The sequence below is a fragment of the Scyliorhinus canicula genome, chromosome 18 (genome assembly GCF_902713615.1).
Source record: "Scyliorhinus canicula chromosome 18, sScyCan1.1, whole genome shotgun sequence".
NCBI lineage: Eukaryota > Metazoa > Chordata > Chondrichthyes > Carcharhiniformes > Scyliorhinidae > Scyliorhinus > Scyliorhinus canicula.
In genome coordinates, this window is record NC_052163.1 from 118,863,561 (window position 1) to 118,876,378 (window position 12,818).

General features: G+C 51.7%; 1 long non-coding RNA gene across 1 annotated transcript in view; it reads left to right on the top strand.

Annotated features, from left to right (window-relative positions):
- The window catches only part of LOC119953764, a 147,060-nt gene that overhangs the window by 110,920 nt on the left and 23,322 nt on the right, over positions 1-12,818 (top strand). Inside the window, exon 2 of the long non-coding RNA XR_005458095.1 lies at positions 6,126-6,269. This is a non-coding gene — a long non-coding RNA (uncharacterized LOC119953764). The remainder of the gene's footprint in view (positions 1-6,125; positions 6,270-12,818) is intronic.

A 12,818-nucleotide genomic window follows, 5' to 3' on the forward strand; every position in this document is an offset into this window, starting at 1 on the left:
TGAATGAAATGAAAATCGCTTATTGTCACGAGTAGGCTTCAATGAAGTTACTGTGAAAAGCCCCAAGAGAAGACACCAGAGGTGATCATCTTCCTGGACCTTCAATCGAGAAGAATGGAGGTACCTTATGAAAATGTTTGAATGGTTTGGAGCAGGGTTCACCGTGTGGGTGAAGCTCCTGTACAGTGCTCCTTTGGCGAGCGTATGGATGAACAGCACCAGCTCTGAGTGCTTTCAGCTGTATAGGAGAATGAGGCAGGGGAACATTATCCCCACTCATGCTTGCACTGGAAATCGAGCCACTGGCCATCGCACTCAGAATGGTGGACGGGCATTCAGAGAAGGGGCAGGGAGCACAGATTTTCGCTCTAAGCAGATGACCTGCTCCTCTACGTATCAAATCCCCTGGCCAGCAAAGATTTTTTTATAAATTTAGAGTACCCAATTCATTTTTTTCCAATTAAGGGGCAATTTAGCCTGGCCAATCCACCTACCCTGCACATCTTTGGGTTGTGGGGGGCGAAACCCACGCAAACATGGGGAGAATGTGCAAACTCCACACGGACAGTGACCCGGGCTGGGATCGAACCTGGGACCTCGGTGCCATGAGGCAGCAGGGCTAACCCACTGTGCCACCATGCTGTCTGTGGCCAGCAAAGATAAGAGGACTCTTTAGGGAGTTTGGTGCAATCTCAGGTTACAAACTCAACCTGGGGAAGAGTAAGATCTTCCCAGTGAACCCCTGAGAGAGAGGAGCTGAGTTGGTAGAGTAACCCAAACCAAGTTCAGGTACCTGGGGATGTAAGCAGCCCACAACTGGCCCAAGGCTCCACAAGTGGAACCTCTCCAGCCTGGTGGAGGAGGTAAAAAGGGACCTGCAAAGATGGACCTCACTCCCTCTTTCGCTAACGGGAAGGGTACAGACGGTCAAAATGAACTTGCTGCCTCGGTTCTTCTTCATACTCAGATCACTCCCCATCTTCATCCCCAAATCCTTCTTCACCAGTCTAATCATGGCCTTGTGTGGAGGGAGAAAAGTCCCTCGGATACGTAAGATCATCTTGCAGCTAGGGCAACACATCGGAAACCCGGCCTTAACGAAGTTGCAATTCTACCACTGGGTGGCAAACACAGAAAGGGTGAGGGGGTGGCTGAGGGAACCGAGGCAGACTGGGTCCACATGGAGGAAGCCTCCTGTATGAGGACATCCCTCCTAGCGCTGGTCACCATGCCACTCCTGGCCCATTTGCCCACACGCTCCAGGAGCCCAGTGGTAGTGGCCACTCTAAAGACCTGGAACCAGTTCAGGCGCCATTTCAAGCTTGTGGTATGTTTATAGAGCCCCCCCCCCCCCCCCCCCCCCCCCCCACCCCCCATCTGCACCAACCATTGATTCACACCAGCGAAGATAGATGCCACATTTGGGCATGGGGGTAGGACAGAGGGACATTGAGAGTAAAGGACATGTACATGGATGGTAGACTGGTGCCCTGGGGGAACTCTCGGAGAAGCTCCAACTCCGAAAGGGAACAAGTTCAATTACCTGCAGCTGCGTGACTTTCTCGGCAAGGAGACAAAAACATTCCAAAGATCCGGACACACACTTTTAGTATGAATGGTAGAGCTGGACTGGTTTGGGGATGACACTTACAACAATTTACGGACAACTCAGGGAAAAGGTCAGGACCCCACTGGATGAGACCAGATGGAAATGGGGGAAGAAGCTGGGCATGGAGACAGAGGTGGACTCTGAAGCAAGGTGCTGTACAGGATCAATGCCACCTTCTCCTGTGCCAGGCTAAGCCTGATCCAGCTCAAGGTGGTGCACAGGGCGCACCTTACTAAGCCACACATGAGCGGGTTCTTCTCGGAGGCGGAGGATAAGGGCGAGCGATGTCAGGGGTGCTCGGCCAATCACGCCCGCATGCTTTCATCCTGCCCCAGACTCCGGGAGTTCTGGACGGCCTTTTTTGAGGCCATGTCCAGGGTTGTGGAGGTGGAGATGGACCGTGTCCATCTGTGGCAGTCTTCGGTGTGTCAGAACATTCAGAGCTCTACACAAGGAGGGGTTCGGAAGCCCTGACCTTTGCCTCAGTGATCGCTAGGCAGAGACTTCTGCTCGGTTGGAATTAGGCACCGCCCCCCCCCCCCCCCCCCCCCCCCCCCAAGGCCTCAGAGTGGCTCTCAGCCCTGGCCAAGCTCCTGAGACTAGAGAAGATAAAATTCCCGGGACATCCCTCCTAGCGCTGGTCACACGCTCCAGGAGCCCAGTGGTAGTGGCCACACTAAAGACCTGGAACCAGTTCAGGCGCCATTTCAAGCTTGGTGGTATGTTTATAGAGGCCCCCCCCCTCCATCTGCAGCAACCATTGGTTCACACCAGCGAAGATAAATGCCACATTTGGGCATGGGGGTAGGACAGAGGGACATTGAGAGTAAAGGATATGTACGTGGATGGTAGACTGGCGCCCTGGGGGAACTCTCGGAGAAGCTCCAACTCCAAAAGGGCCTTGAGGAGAGATTCCACGATACATGGGAGAAGTTCACAAACCTCTTTGAGGACCTGTTCATGGTCAGCAACTTACTGGGGGGTGGGGGTGGGGGGAATGAGGGTGGAGGGGAGCAGATAGAAAGTGGCGGGTGGAATGGGGGTTTGGAGGGCACCGGGGCGGGGGTGGGGGGGGCAACCGCCGTAATGAAAGGGAGCCTGTGTACAGCAAATGAGAGATGGGGAGAAGGCCACTTGCCAGAGGGGACACAGACCCCTCCCACACAGGGAAAATTGAAGAGTCGGACCTTCCAAACCTCCCTCCAAAACTCAATGGGGGAAAAGGACATTCCCCACCCCCAATTAAATCGAGAGTAAATAAAGTATTGATTGTAAATATAAATATACATAAAAGAATGCGAGGGTGGTAACCTGGGTCACAGGGAAAGTGACAACCTGTTGTAAAAAGGTTTATTAGGTTGCTGTTGCTTGACTTCTTCTGTGTTCTTGCCAATGGCTCTGTCTCTTGTGTATAAATCTTGTCACTAAATGTTAACAATTCCAATATTCAAAAGTCTTTAACTCAGGCAGAAGCAATGCCCTGTATATTTAATTCAAACAAAAAGATTCTAGAAGGCTGTGCTGTTTTAGACTGACGTCAGTGATGACTCGGATTGATTAATGTGACAGGTGGCCAATGAATTGGCCCAAATGTCTGTGCCCTGCCCGATGGTCAGCGGTGATTGGTTCTGGTCCCACGGGCATGTTTCTAAGTGTCACAAGGCTGGAGATAGTTTCACTTTGAGTCTGAAGCCTGGATCGAGGAGAGCTAACTCTCTCTCGCAATGATTTGATGAATTCCCTCGACATATCCTGTGTCAGAGTTCTCTCCCTCTCCAAAAAAGGCAGATGTGAAGCAGAGACCAGAATCTGATAACTCTCTACGAACAGACTGATGTGAAGCCACAGACCTCTCCTGGGAAAAACTGGGAGTAAGATATACTGCTGAGCTACACAGAAGATCATTACGTGCTGTATTCCAGAGACTTTAATCCACACTCATGCTGTGAAGGAAGTGCACCAAAGAACTCATCATCTGAAGCAAGGACTCTTACCTTTCACCTCAATACTTAGTATTTTTTCACCTTCTCCCCCTTCTGTGTTTGTCTGTCTTGTGTGTGCGGGTAGAGGGTCGAGCAGGTAAAGGTATTAACGCATCAAGCAGCTATGTTTACTGTACCTTTCATATTTGCTCTGGTTATAAATAAACAGTAATTGTTTTTTTTCCAATTACAAACCTGGTGACTGCAATTATTGGGCAGCTGAGGGTCAAAGATTTCAGGGATTTTGATCAGAATTATTTGATAATAATTCACTTGTGCCCCGGGGCTCCTGGGGCTGGAATTGATTGTGCGCTTGCCCAGGTTGGGGTAACACAAGAAACACCACAGGTCAAATAAAAAAAGGAGCAAAATGAAGAATTTGTTCATTTTCTCTAGCATATGTTCATTTATTAACTATAACAATATTGGAGATGGGAAAAAAGGGATACTTATTATTTGAAAATGGAGCACCTGGTTTAGCACTGAGACTTATAGATTGGTCCAACCCCAGGCAATCCATTGTCGCATTGTTAGTTAACCTCAGGAAAGGTAATGGTCTGGATACCTGACCTCAGTGGTTGTTGAGTTAGAGAGGGGTGAGAGCTGGCCTATGTTCCAGCTCAATGAACACCTATTGGAAGTACACAGTGACCCTGGATTAGAGCAGGCATTGTCAAACGGGGGGGGGGGGGGGGGGGGACCTCGCGGGCGGGTCGTGGGCAGGTGTTGGGAGGGTCGTGGAGCCGTTATTAACGCCGGCTGCGAGCGGCCTTCAAAATGGCCAGGAACAGATAAACAGTGGGGCCGCATTATTTTCAAGTTCGGGGGGCCAAAGGGACCAAAGGGACAAAGGGACCCAAAACCATTTCCTCCATTTTTTTCAGCAACAAACAAGGTAAGAGAAAATGGTGGGTCGCGCAGGTCGGCCGGCGTGGGTCGCGAAGGTCGGTCGGGTTGGGTCCCGAAGGTCAGCCGGCGTGGGTCACGCAGGTCGGCTGGCGTGGGTCGCGCAGGTCGGCCGGGTTGGGTCGCGCAGGTCGGCCGGGTTGGGTCGCGAAGGTCGGCCGGGTTGGGTCGCGAAGGTCAGCCGGGTTGAGTCCCGAAGGTCGGCCGGGTTGGGTCCCGAAGGTCGGCCGGGTTGGGTCCCGAAGGTCGGCCGGGTTGGGTCCCGAAGGTCGGCCGGGTTGGGTCCCGAAGGTCGGCCGGTGTGGGTCCCGAAGGTCGGCCGGGTTGGGTCCTGAAGGTCGGCCGGCGTGGGTCGCGCAGGTCGGCCGACGTGGGTCGCGAAGGTCGGCCAGGTTGGGTCCCGAAGGACGGCGTGGGTCGCGAGGTTGGCCGGTTGGTAAAAATGGGTCCCCGGAAAAGAAGTTTGAAAAACACTGGATTAGAGAGTGCTGAACTGTTCCTGTCCATGATCTACTGACACCTATTGGAAGTACATGTGTAGGTGTCGGATGGGACTTGGCTGCCACTCACTAAATGACCAGACAACAGTGGGTGTCTGGTGTCCTTGGAGATGTGCCCCAGCAGAATGTGACTTCAGGAGAGGAAGGGGCAAATTGCAGTAAAAAGAATTTGGAAGAAGAGATGATTTTTTACTAAATCCCAGGCTCTCATAATACCTGTTGGCAAGAACACCATGTCCTAAAAACATAGAGATAACAATCACTTCTGTGGACTCCTGCCATGGAACACTTGCTAATTCCAGAGCAGATCAAAGCGCCGTGTATGCCCTGTCGGTCTGAGCACTCTGTCAGAGCTGATTCCAAGCAGGTGAGGAAGATACTGACAACAGAAATATGATGGGATTTCGCCTCACTTTGATGTAGTAATGATGAATAATTCATGTCCTACCTAATCTCCCACACAGTTGTTTTTTTTGAAGGCATATGTATTTCCAAACTAATATTTATGGGAGCATTGAAGTGACACTTTTTTAAATCATACAATGATTGAGATTACATTTTAAAATGTTATAGCCTCTCACATCAGTGAAAAACCACTGCCTCGTTATATTTTGCAGCCATCAGTTCAGCTCCACCACCTCATAATAAGTAACTTTGAATCATAGAATGAATACAGTGCAAAAGGAGGCCATTTAGCCCAGTTGCGGTGGGTGCTAGCTCTCTGCAGTAGCAACTCTGCTGCTCACCCTTTCCCCGCAATGTTTTGTTCCTCTTCTTGTGCTTAACCAATTTGCATTTGAGAGCCAGAAGACTGGGTCAGAATGCATGCCTTTGGGCCTCTTCTCAGTCCCATAGTCATACAGCCGAGATTGGCAGTGTTACAACCCTGACGGAGGTTACTGGGTCGGGACTATCAGGTTCCCCATGACCTTTGCAGAGTACAAACGTCCCCGTTAACAGGTCGGGGCTTCCCCTTTACAATGAGAGTCTGTTTAGTATAAAAACCCTGGCCAAAGTGAAGGTAGGAGAGAGAGAATCCTTCAGGGAGTGAAGTAGAATAATTATGTGTTTTATGAAACCTTTGTTTATGCCTCCTATCAATTGTTTCCATGTATTCACTCTGCTCAGATCCAACACTGGCGATGAGGATCAAGTGGAACAGCCGACGGCGCCAATTTCGAAAAACTCGGACCACTTTTCAAAGGCCTCAGGAGGTCGATTTTCAGCCAGCAGACATGTCACATATTGGGAAACTGGAACCGTTCGAGGCAGGTACGGATGACTGGGTCCAATACGCGGGGCGTACGCAATACTTTTTTCGAACAAATGGCATAATTGGAGACAGTCATCCTACTAATATCTTGTGGAGGCGCCACATAGAATATTATCAAAAGGTTCACCTACCCCGATGCCCCTGGTACTTGATCCAGGATTCTCCGAGCCTCCGCTCTGAAATCACGCTCGGCTTGGAGGCGGAGAATGGGGTCCAACGCCGGGACGTAACCCTCCGGCGACTGGAGAATCGGCGGCAGTCGTGTGCGGTCAACGCAGCATTTATCGGGAGCCATTGAAAGAGGCCCCCAGGGCGATTCTCCGCACGACCAGCCGAGTTCCCGCCGGCGGGGTTTCATGTATGGTTCCACCCAACGGGGGCTCAGCGTCTCGGCTGCTGTGGCCACCCTGGTGGGGGGGCTGGGGGGGGGGGGAATCCGAAGGGGCCTCCACGACGGCCAGGCCCGCTATCAGCGGCCACCGATCAGCGGGTGTGTGAGGTCTGGGGGGGGGCCTACCTTCTTCCTCGCAGGCCCGCTGTATGGGTCCGCCATGTCGCGTTGCGCAGAAGCGGCCGCTGCGCGCATGCGACCAGCAGTGCAGGGCCGTGTATCGGTGGCTGCAGCAGCGCAGCACTCCGGTGCCGTGCTGGGCCCCTGTGGGCCATGGAATCGCTGGGCCAAGAGGCCCATTGACGCCGGCGTGAAACACTCCGGTGCTTATGCCGGCGTCAACATTTAGCCACGTTTTTGGAGAATCCCGGCCATGGTCCTTTGTTGCCCTAGCGGTTTTAGTCACCCAAGGGCAGGATTGAACCCGGGTCCCTCGCACTGTGAGGCAGCAGTGCTAACCACTGTGTCACTGTCCTGCCCTTCTGTGTGTTTACCAAGTATCCAGATCCTAACAGCTGTTCAACATCTGCCCCTGTGTTTTAGTGAAACCTTCTGTCTGTTTCAAACTGAAATATGTTTGGGGACTTTTAATTGAGATGTTGAGAGATCGCCTAGTGTGTGGCATTGATAACACGGTGACCCAATGGAAACTGTCGGCAGAACCGGGTCTGGATAAAAAAGGCCAGAAAACTGTAATTTTCCCTTGAAAACACGGTAAAGGGACTCCAGGGACTCCAAAGGTCCATGGACTAGATATACATGCATTGGCCGCCTCCCCCCATTTCAACGAGTGATGCGCCCCCCCCCCCACCCGTCTAAGAGTAGGGCCTACGGAACCAGTCGCCACTGGAGCAACATCAGTCCCGCTGGCCAAGAATCAACACAGCACAATGAGACATCCCCCCTGAGGACAAGGAAGAGGACTCATGGCGATGCTGAACGTGCAGTCGCATGAACCATGGCGGTCCAGGTTACCCGAATCAACAGTGAACTTGTCGCCCTGGGCGGGTAACACTTCCACCCTAGTGACACCCTATGGCCCAGCCCAATGAGGACAACTGAGTGCAACTAAATTTCAATACAGTACCTAAAGTAGCTCCAATTAAAATAACCCTCCAGGTGACATGGAAATCGATACAGGGGCTGCTGTCTCAGTCATTGGACAACATACAGTCCGGAAACTCCATTTGGGGATCCAGCATCTGGGTCTAAAGGTCTCGAAGGCCCAGCTGGTGACCTACACTGAGGAACCATTGACAATTATTGGGACTACGATGACCCCGGTTACCCATGGTATCCATCTATCACTGACGTTGGTGCCTGGAACCAGCCTCTAGGCCGCGACTGGTTACAGAAACTCTGACTGGATTGGCAATAGATCTTTCAAATGGGTATCGGCGGAATGTATGAAGTCCGGGAAAAATAGTCGGATGTCTTCCAGGAAAGCCTAGGAAGGTAAAGAGGGCCACGACCAAATTTTACGTTGACCTAGGTGCTCAATCCAAATATTTTAGGGCTCGTCGAGTCCCATACGCCCTGCTATTGAAGGTGGATGAGGAGCTGGACCAGCTGGAGCACTTGTGGATTATATGCCCGATCTTATTCGCAGAGTGGGCAGCACCAGTGGCTCCGGTGCTGAAGCCCGACAGTCCATCCGGTTATGTGGTGACGATAAAATGACAATCAACAAGGCTTCCCGCTTGTACGGTGCCCCATGCCACGGGGGGGGGGTCACTCTTTCACGAAGCTGGATATGAGCCACACATGCCTCCAGCTGGAGTTAACCCGGTCCAGAAAATGCGTCACCATTAACACCCACAGGGGATTGTATGAGTATATCCGGCTCCCATTAGGATTTGGGAGGCATTCTTCGAGGGCTCCCCAGGGTGGCTGGCTACCTGAATGATGTATTCATTACAGGAGCCACCGAGAAGGAGCACCTGGACAATCTAGAAGAAGACCGTAGCGATTCTCAGAAGCAGGTGGCTGTGCCAGACAAAGTAAGTTATATACCAGGGATAAAGGGGTTACACCCGGTAGAGGAAAAAGTCTGAGCTGTCAAGCGTGCCCTGACACCTGAGAACATGACAGAGTTGAGGTCATCCTGATGGCTCATCAACTATTATTTCATAGATTTCATAGAATTTACAGTGCAGAAGGAGGCCATTTGGCCCATCGAGTCTGCACCAGCTCTTGGAAAGAGCACCCTACTTAAACCCACACCTCCACCCTATCCCCATAACCCAGTAACCCCACCCAACACTAAGGGCTATTTTGGACACTAAGGACAATTTATCATGGCTAATCCACCTAACCTGCACATCTTTGACCGGAGCACCCGGAGGAAACCCACGCACACACGGGGAGGATGTGCAGACTCCGCACAGGCAGTGACCCAAGCCGGAATCGAACCTGGGACCATGGAGCTGTGAAGAAATTGCGCTATCCACAATGCTACCGTGCTGCCTTATGGAAACTTTATTCAGAATCTGGCTAAAGAAACTCCAAATATGGGCATGGATGTCGCCACAAGAAGAAGCATTTACTAGAGTAAAACGGCAACTACTATCCTCCAGACTACTGATGCATTATATCAGAGGGATGATGGGACAGAGCGGCCAATAGCCTTCGCATTAAGACCTGACTGAGGCAATTTGAAAAGGAAGGACCGGCAGTGATTTTTGCAAGAAAAAGTTTCATCTATACATTGATGGACATCACGGACCACAAACCCTTACTCAGCCTTTCCATTTTAAAAATAAATTTAGAGTACCCGATTCATTTTTTCCAATTAAGGGCCAGATGCCTTCCATGAGTCACCATAGAGAAGCTACACCAATCTTTCAGCACCCACTGTATTCCAGAGGTCAATGATAACAGTACCCCTTTCACAAGTTTCAGAGGTCTATGCAAACTAATGGGGTGAAGCATATTCAAACCGCCCCATATCACACCTCTTTGGATGGTCTGGACAGGTGGGCAGCGTAAACCTTCAAGGGGGCAAGAAAAAACAAACCTTGAGGTCAGTTGAAACAAAATTGGCCCTTCTTTAATTTAATTATGGAACCATGCCACAACCGGGCTAACACTAGAGGAGCTACTGATAGATTAACGGCTCCGGACTCATCTATATTTGACATTTCCCAACCTTGGTGGGAAGGTGGAAAAGAAATACATCCTCCAGAAGAGATATCTTGACCATTAGAAGCTGGACAGAGGATTCAAACGAGGGAACATGGTAGACGTCTGGAATCTTGGGGATGGCACTCAATGGATACCGGGGACCATAGTTGAGAAAACGGGGCCAATCTCCTATGTAGTCATTGACCAGAGGTCCCCGTGTCTGTGTGGGTTTCCTCTGGGTTCTCCGCAACACTCTTTGACACATTACAAACTCCCCGACCCAGTCCCACAGCTGTCAGAAGCATGACCATGGAAAAGCAGCAAAGGAGAACATATCAGCATCCAGCGATAGAGACCTAGGAACCTCGGGGGGCAGGAGGAAGGGGACTGAAATAACCCTCACGAGATCCAACGGGACAATCTGATTGATCTCCCCGCAGGTCTCATAGGATACAAGCTTCCCCGTTACTGGGCAGAGGCCCATTAGTTGGGACTCAGAAATTCAATCCTTGAAAGCCGGCCTGGATTGGGACCGGCATGATCGGTAGTGCCAGTTGGGACTTTTTTGTTCTGTGCCGCGTTGTGGCCTTTTCTTTTGACTAGGAATAAATTGCCATTTGGATTTACGTTCTCCAGTCTCCTGAGCTTTTATACACTCCATAGCCGTCTGTGGTAAAGAATTCCACAGGTTCACCACCCGCTTGAGTGTAGAAATTTCTTCTCTTCTCAGTCCGAAATGGCCGACCGTGTATCCTGAGACTGTGACCCCTTCGTCTAGACCCTCCAGCTAGGGGGCCCAGAAATTCTGCATTATCAAGTGATTGGAAAAGAAAGCAAGACTGGTAAATGAACTTCAGATGTTGATTGGCCTCAATCTAATTGAATGGCAAGACAGGGGCCGGGCTGAATGGCCTATTCCTGTTTCGTTTTAGTCAGAAGCTCATCATTATCATAGAATCACTACAGTGCAGAAGGAGGTCATTCGGCCCATCAAGTTTGCACTGACCCTTGGAAAGAGCATCCTACTAGGCCAATGCCTCCACCCTATCCCCCTGACCTAATAACCCTACCTATCCTTTTGGGCAATTTAATATTGGCCAATCCTCCGAACCTGCACATCTTTGACGGTGGGAGGAAACCGGAGCATCCGGAGGAAACCCACGCAGACACGGGATAAACGTACAAACTCCATACAGAAAATCACCCGAGGCTGGAATTGAACCCGGGTCCCTGGCACTGTGAGGCAGCAGTGCTAACCACTATGCCACCGTGCCTGTTGACAGGTCCTCGGCTAATAGTAATCTTTCCATACCTCGCTATCCATCCTGTGCCATTCTCTTCATTTGCCAATTTTCAAGTCATCCAACACGGGTGCGATCCTCCCAAAAGAGTTCTAAGTTAATTTGTGTCGGGTTTTCCAGGGAGCTTCCCGCTGGCTCTGCCAGCAAGTGCCCCACCACTATTCACTGACCATTAGTCACTATTTTGGGCCCTGCGGAGTTTCTCACCGCTTTAGACCATACTTAGAATTTTTTTTTGCCCCGGGGAGCTGAACTCTGAGATCGAGCCGCCATTTTCAAAGGATGCCTCAGTCTCTAAATGAGCATATGGGTCCCTCACAGCCCCCACCCCTGGGCAATGTCACCCCCCACACACACGGACACTACCCCACACCCCCAAGTGAGGACACCCCATTATGGGGTCCCCCGTCTTCAGGAGCCCCAAGCCCCCTTACTGCACCCCCTCTCTTCTAGGACCCTCACTCAACCTCCCGGAGGTCCATACTTACCTGTCCTGCACTCCTCCACCCTTGAAACCCCGCTCCACCCTCATTTCATGGGCATGGGGGCCATCCCTGGCCCGTGGCAGTGCCACCCTGACACCTGGGCACCCTTGCACTGCCACTTGGCACCCAGGCAGTGCTCCTGCTGGCTTGACAGTGCCACCTGGGCTCCTTGGCACTGCCAGTGTGTCAGGGTGGTAGTGTCAAGGTACCAGCTGGGCAGTGCCAAGGTGCCCACATTCCAGGGGGAGGGCAAGGGGGCTATCCCGCACTTACCCTGACCGCCAGGAGTCTCCGATGGCCGGGGCGACCCACCGGGTGCTGTTCTGCCTGGTTCACTGTTTGTGGCCGGACAATTAATGGAGGCCATTGGATCCCGCGCAAGTAGGTCGTAGGTAGGTTTACTTTGCAAGCATCATTCGGTCCGGCCATTTGGGACGGGGTTCCGACTCCGACGTCTTGCGGGACTTCAGGGAATCCCGGGAGGCGAGAAGCCTGTCAGGAAGCTTGCTCAAGCAAGAGCACAATGCGGCCGGAGAATCGCGTTTCTCTTCATAGAACATAGAACAGTACAGCACAGAACAGGCCCTTCGGCCCTCGATGTTGTGCCGAGCAATGATCACCCTACTCAAACCCACGTATCCACCCTATACCCGTAACCCAACAACCCCCCCCTTAACCTTACTTTTTAGGACACTACGGGCAATTTATCATGGCCAATCCACCTAACCTGCACATCTTTGGACTGTGGGAGGAAACCGGAGCACCTGGAGGAAACCCACGCACACACGGGGAGGACGTGCAGACTCCGCACAGACAGTGACCCAGCCGGGAATCGAACCTGGGACCCTGGAGCTGTGAAGCATTTATGCTAACCACCATGCTACCGTGCTGCCCAAATTCTTCCCCTTTTTCTTTGAAATCTTCCCTTCATGACGCCTCACGCAAGGCCGTTTCCTCTTAAGATGGGAGCCACCCAGTCTCTCTGCCTTTTCCTAATTACATTCCTAAACACAGGGGCAGCAGGGTAGCATGGTGGTTAGCATAAATGCTTCACAGATCCAGGGTCCCAGGTTCGATTCCCGGCTGGGTCACTGTCTGTGTGGAGTCTGCACGTCCTCCCCCTGTGTGCGTGGGTTTCCTCCGGGTGCTCCGGTTTCCTCCCACAGTCCAAAGATGTGCGGGTTAGGTGGATTGGCCATGCTAAATTGCCCGTAGTGTCCTAATAAAAAAGTAAGGTTAAGGGGGGGG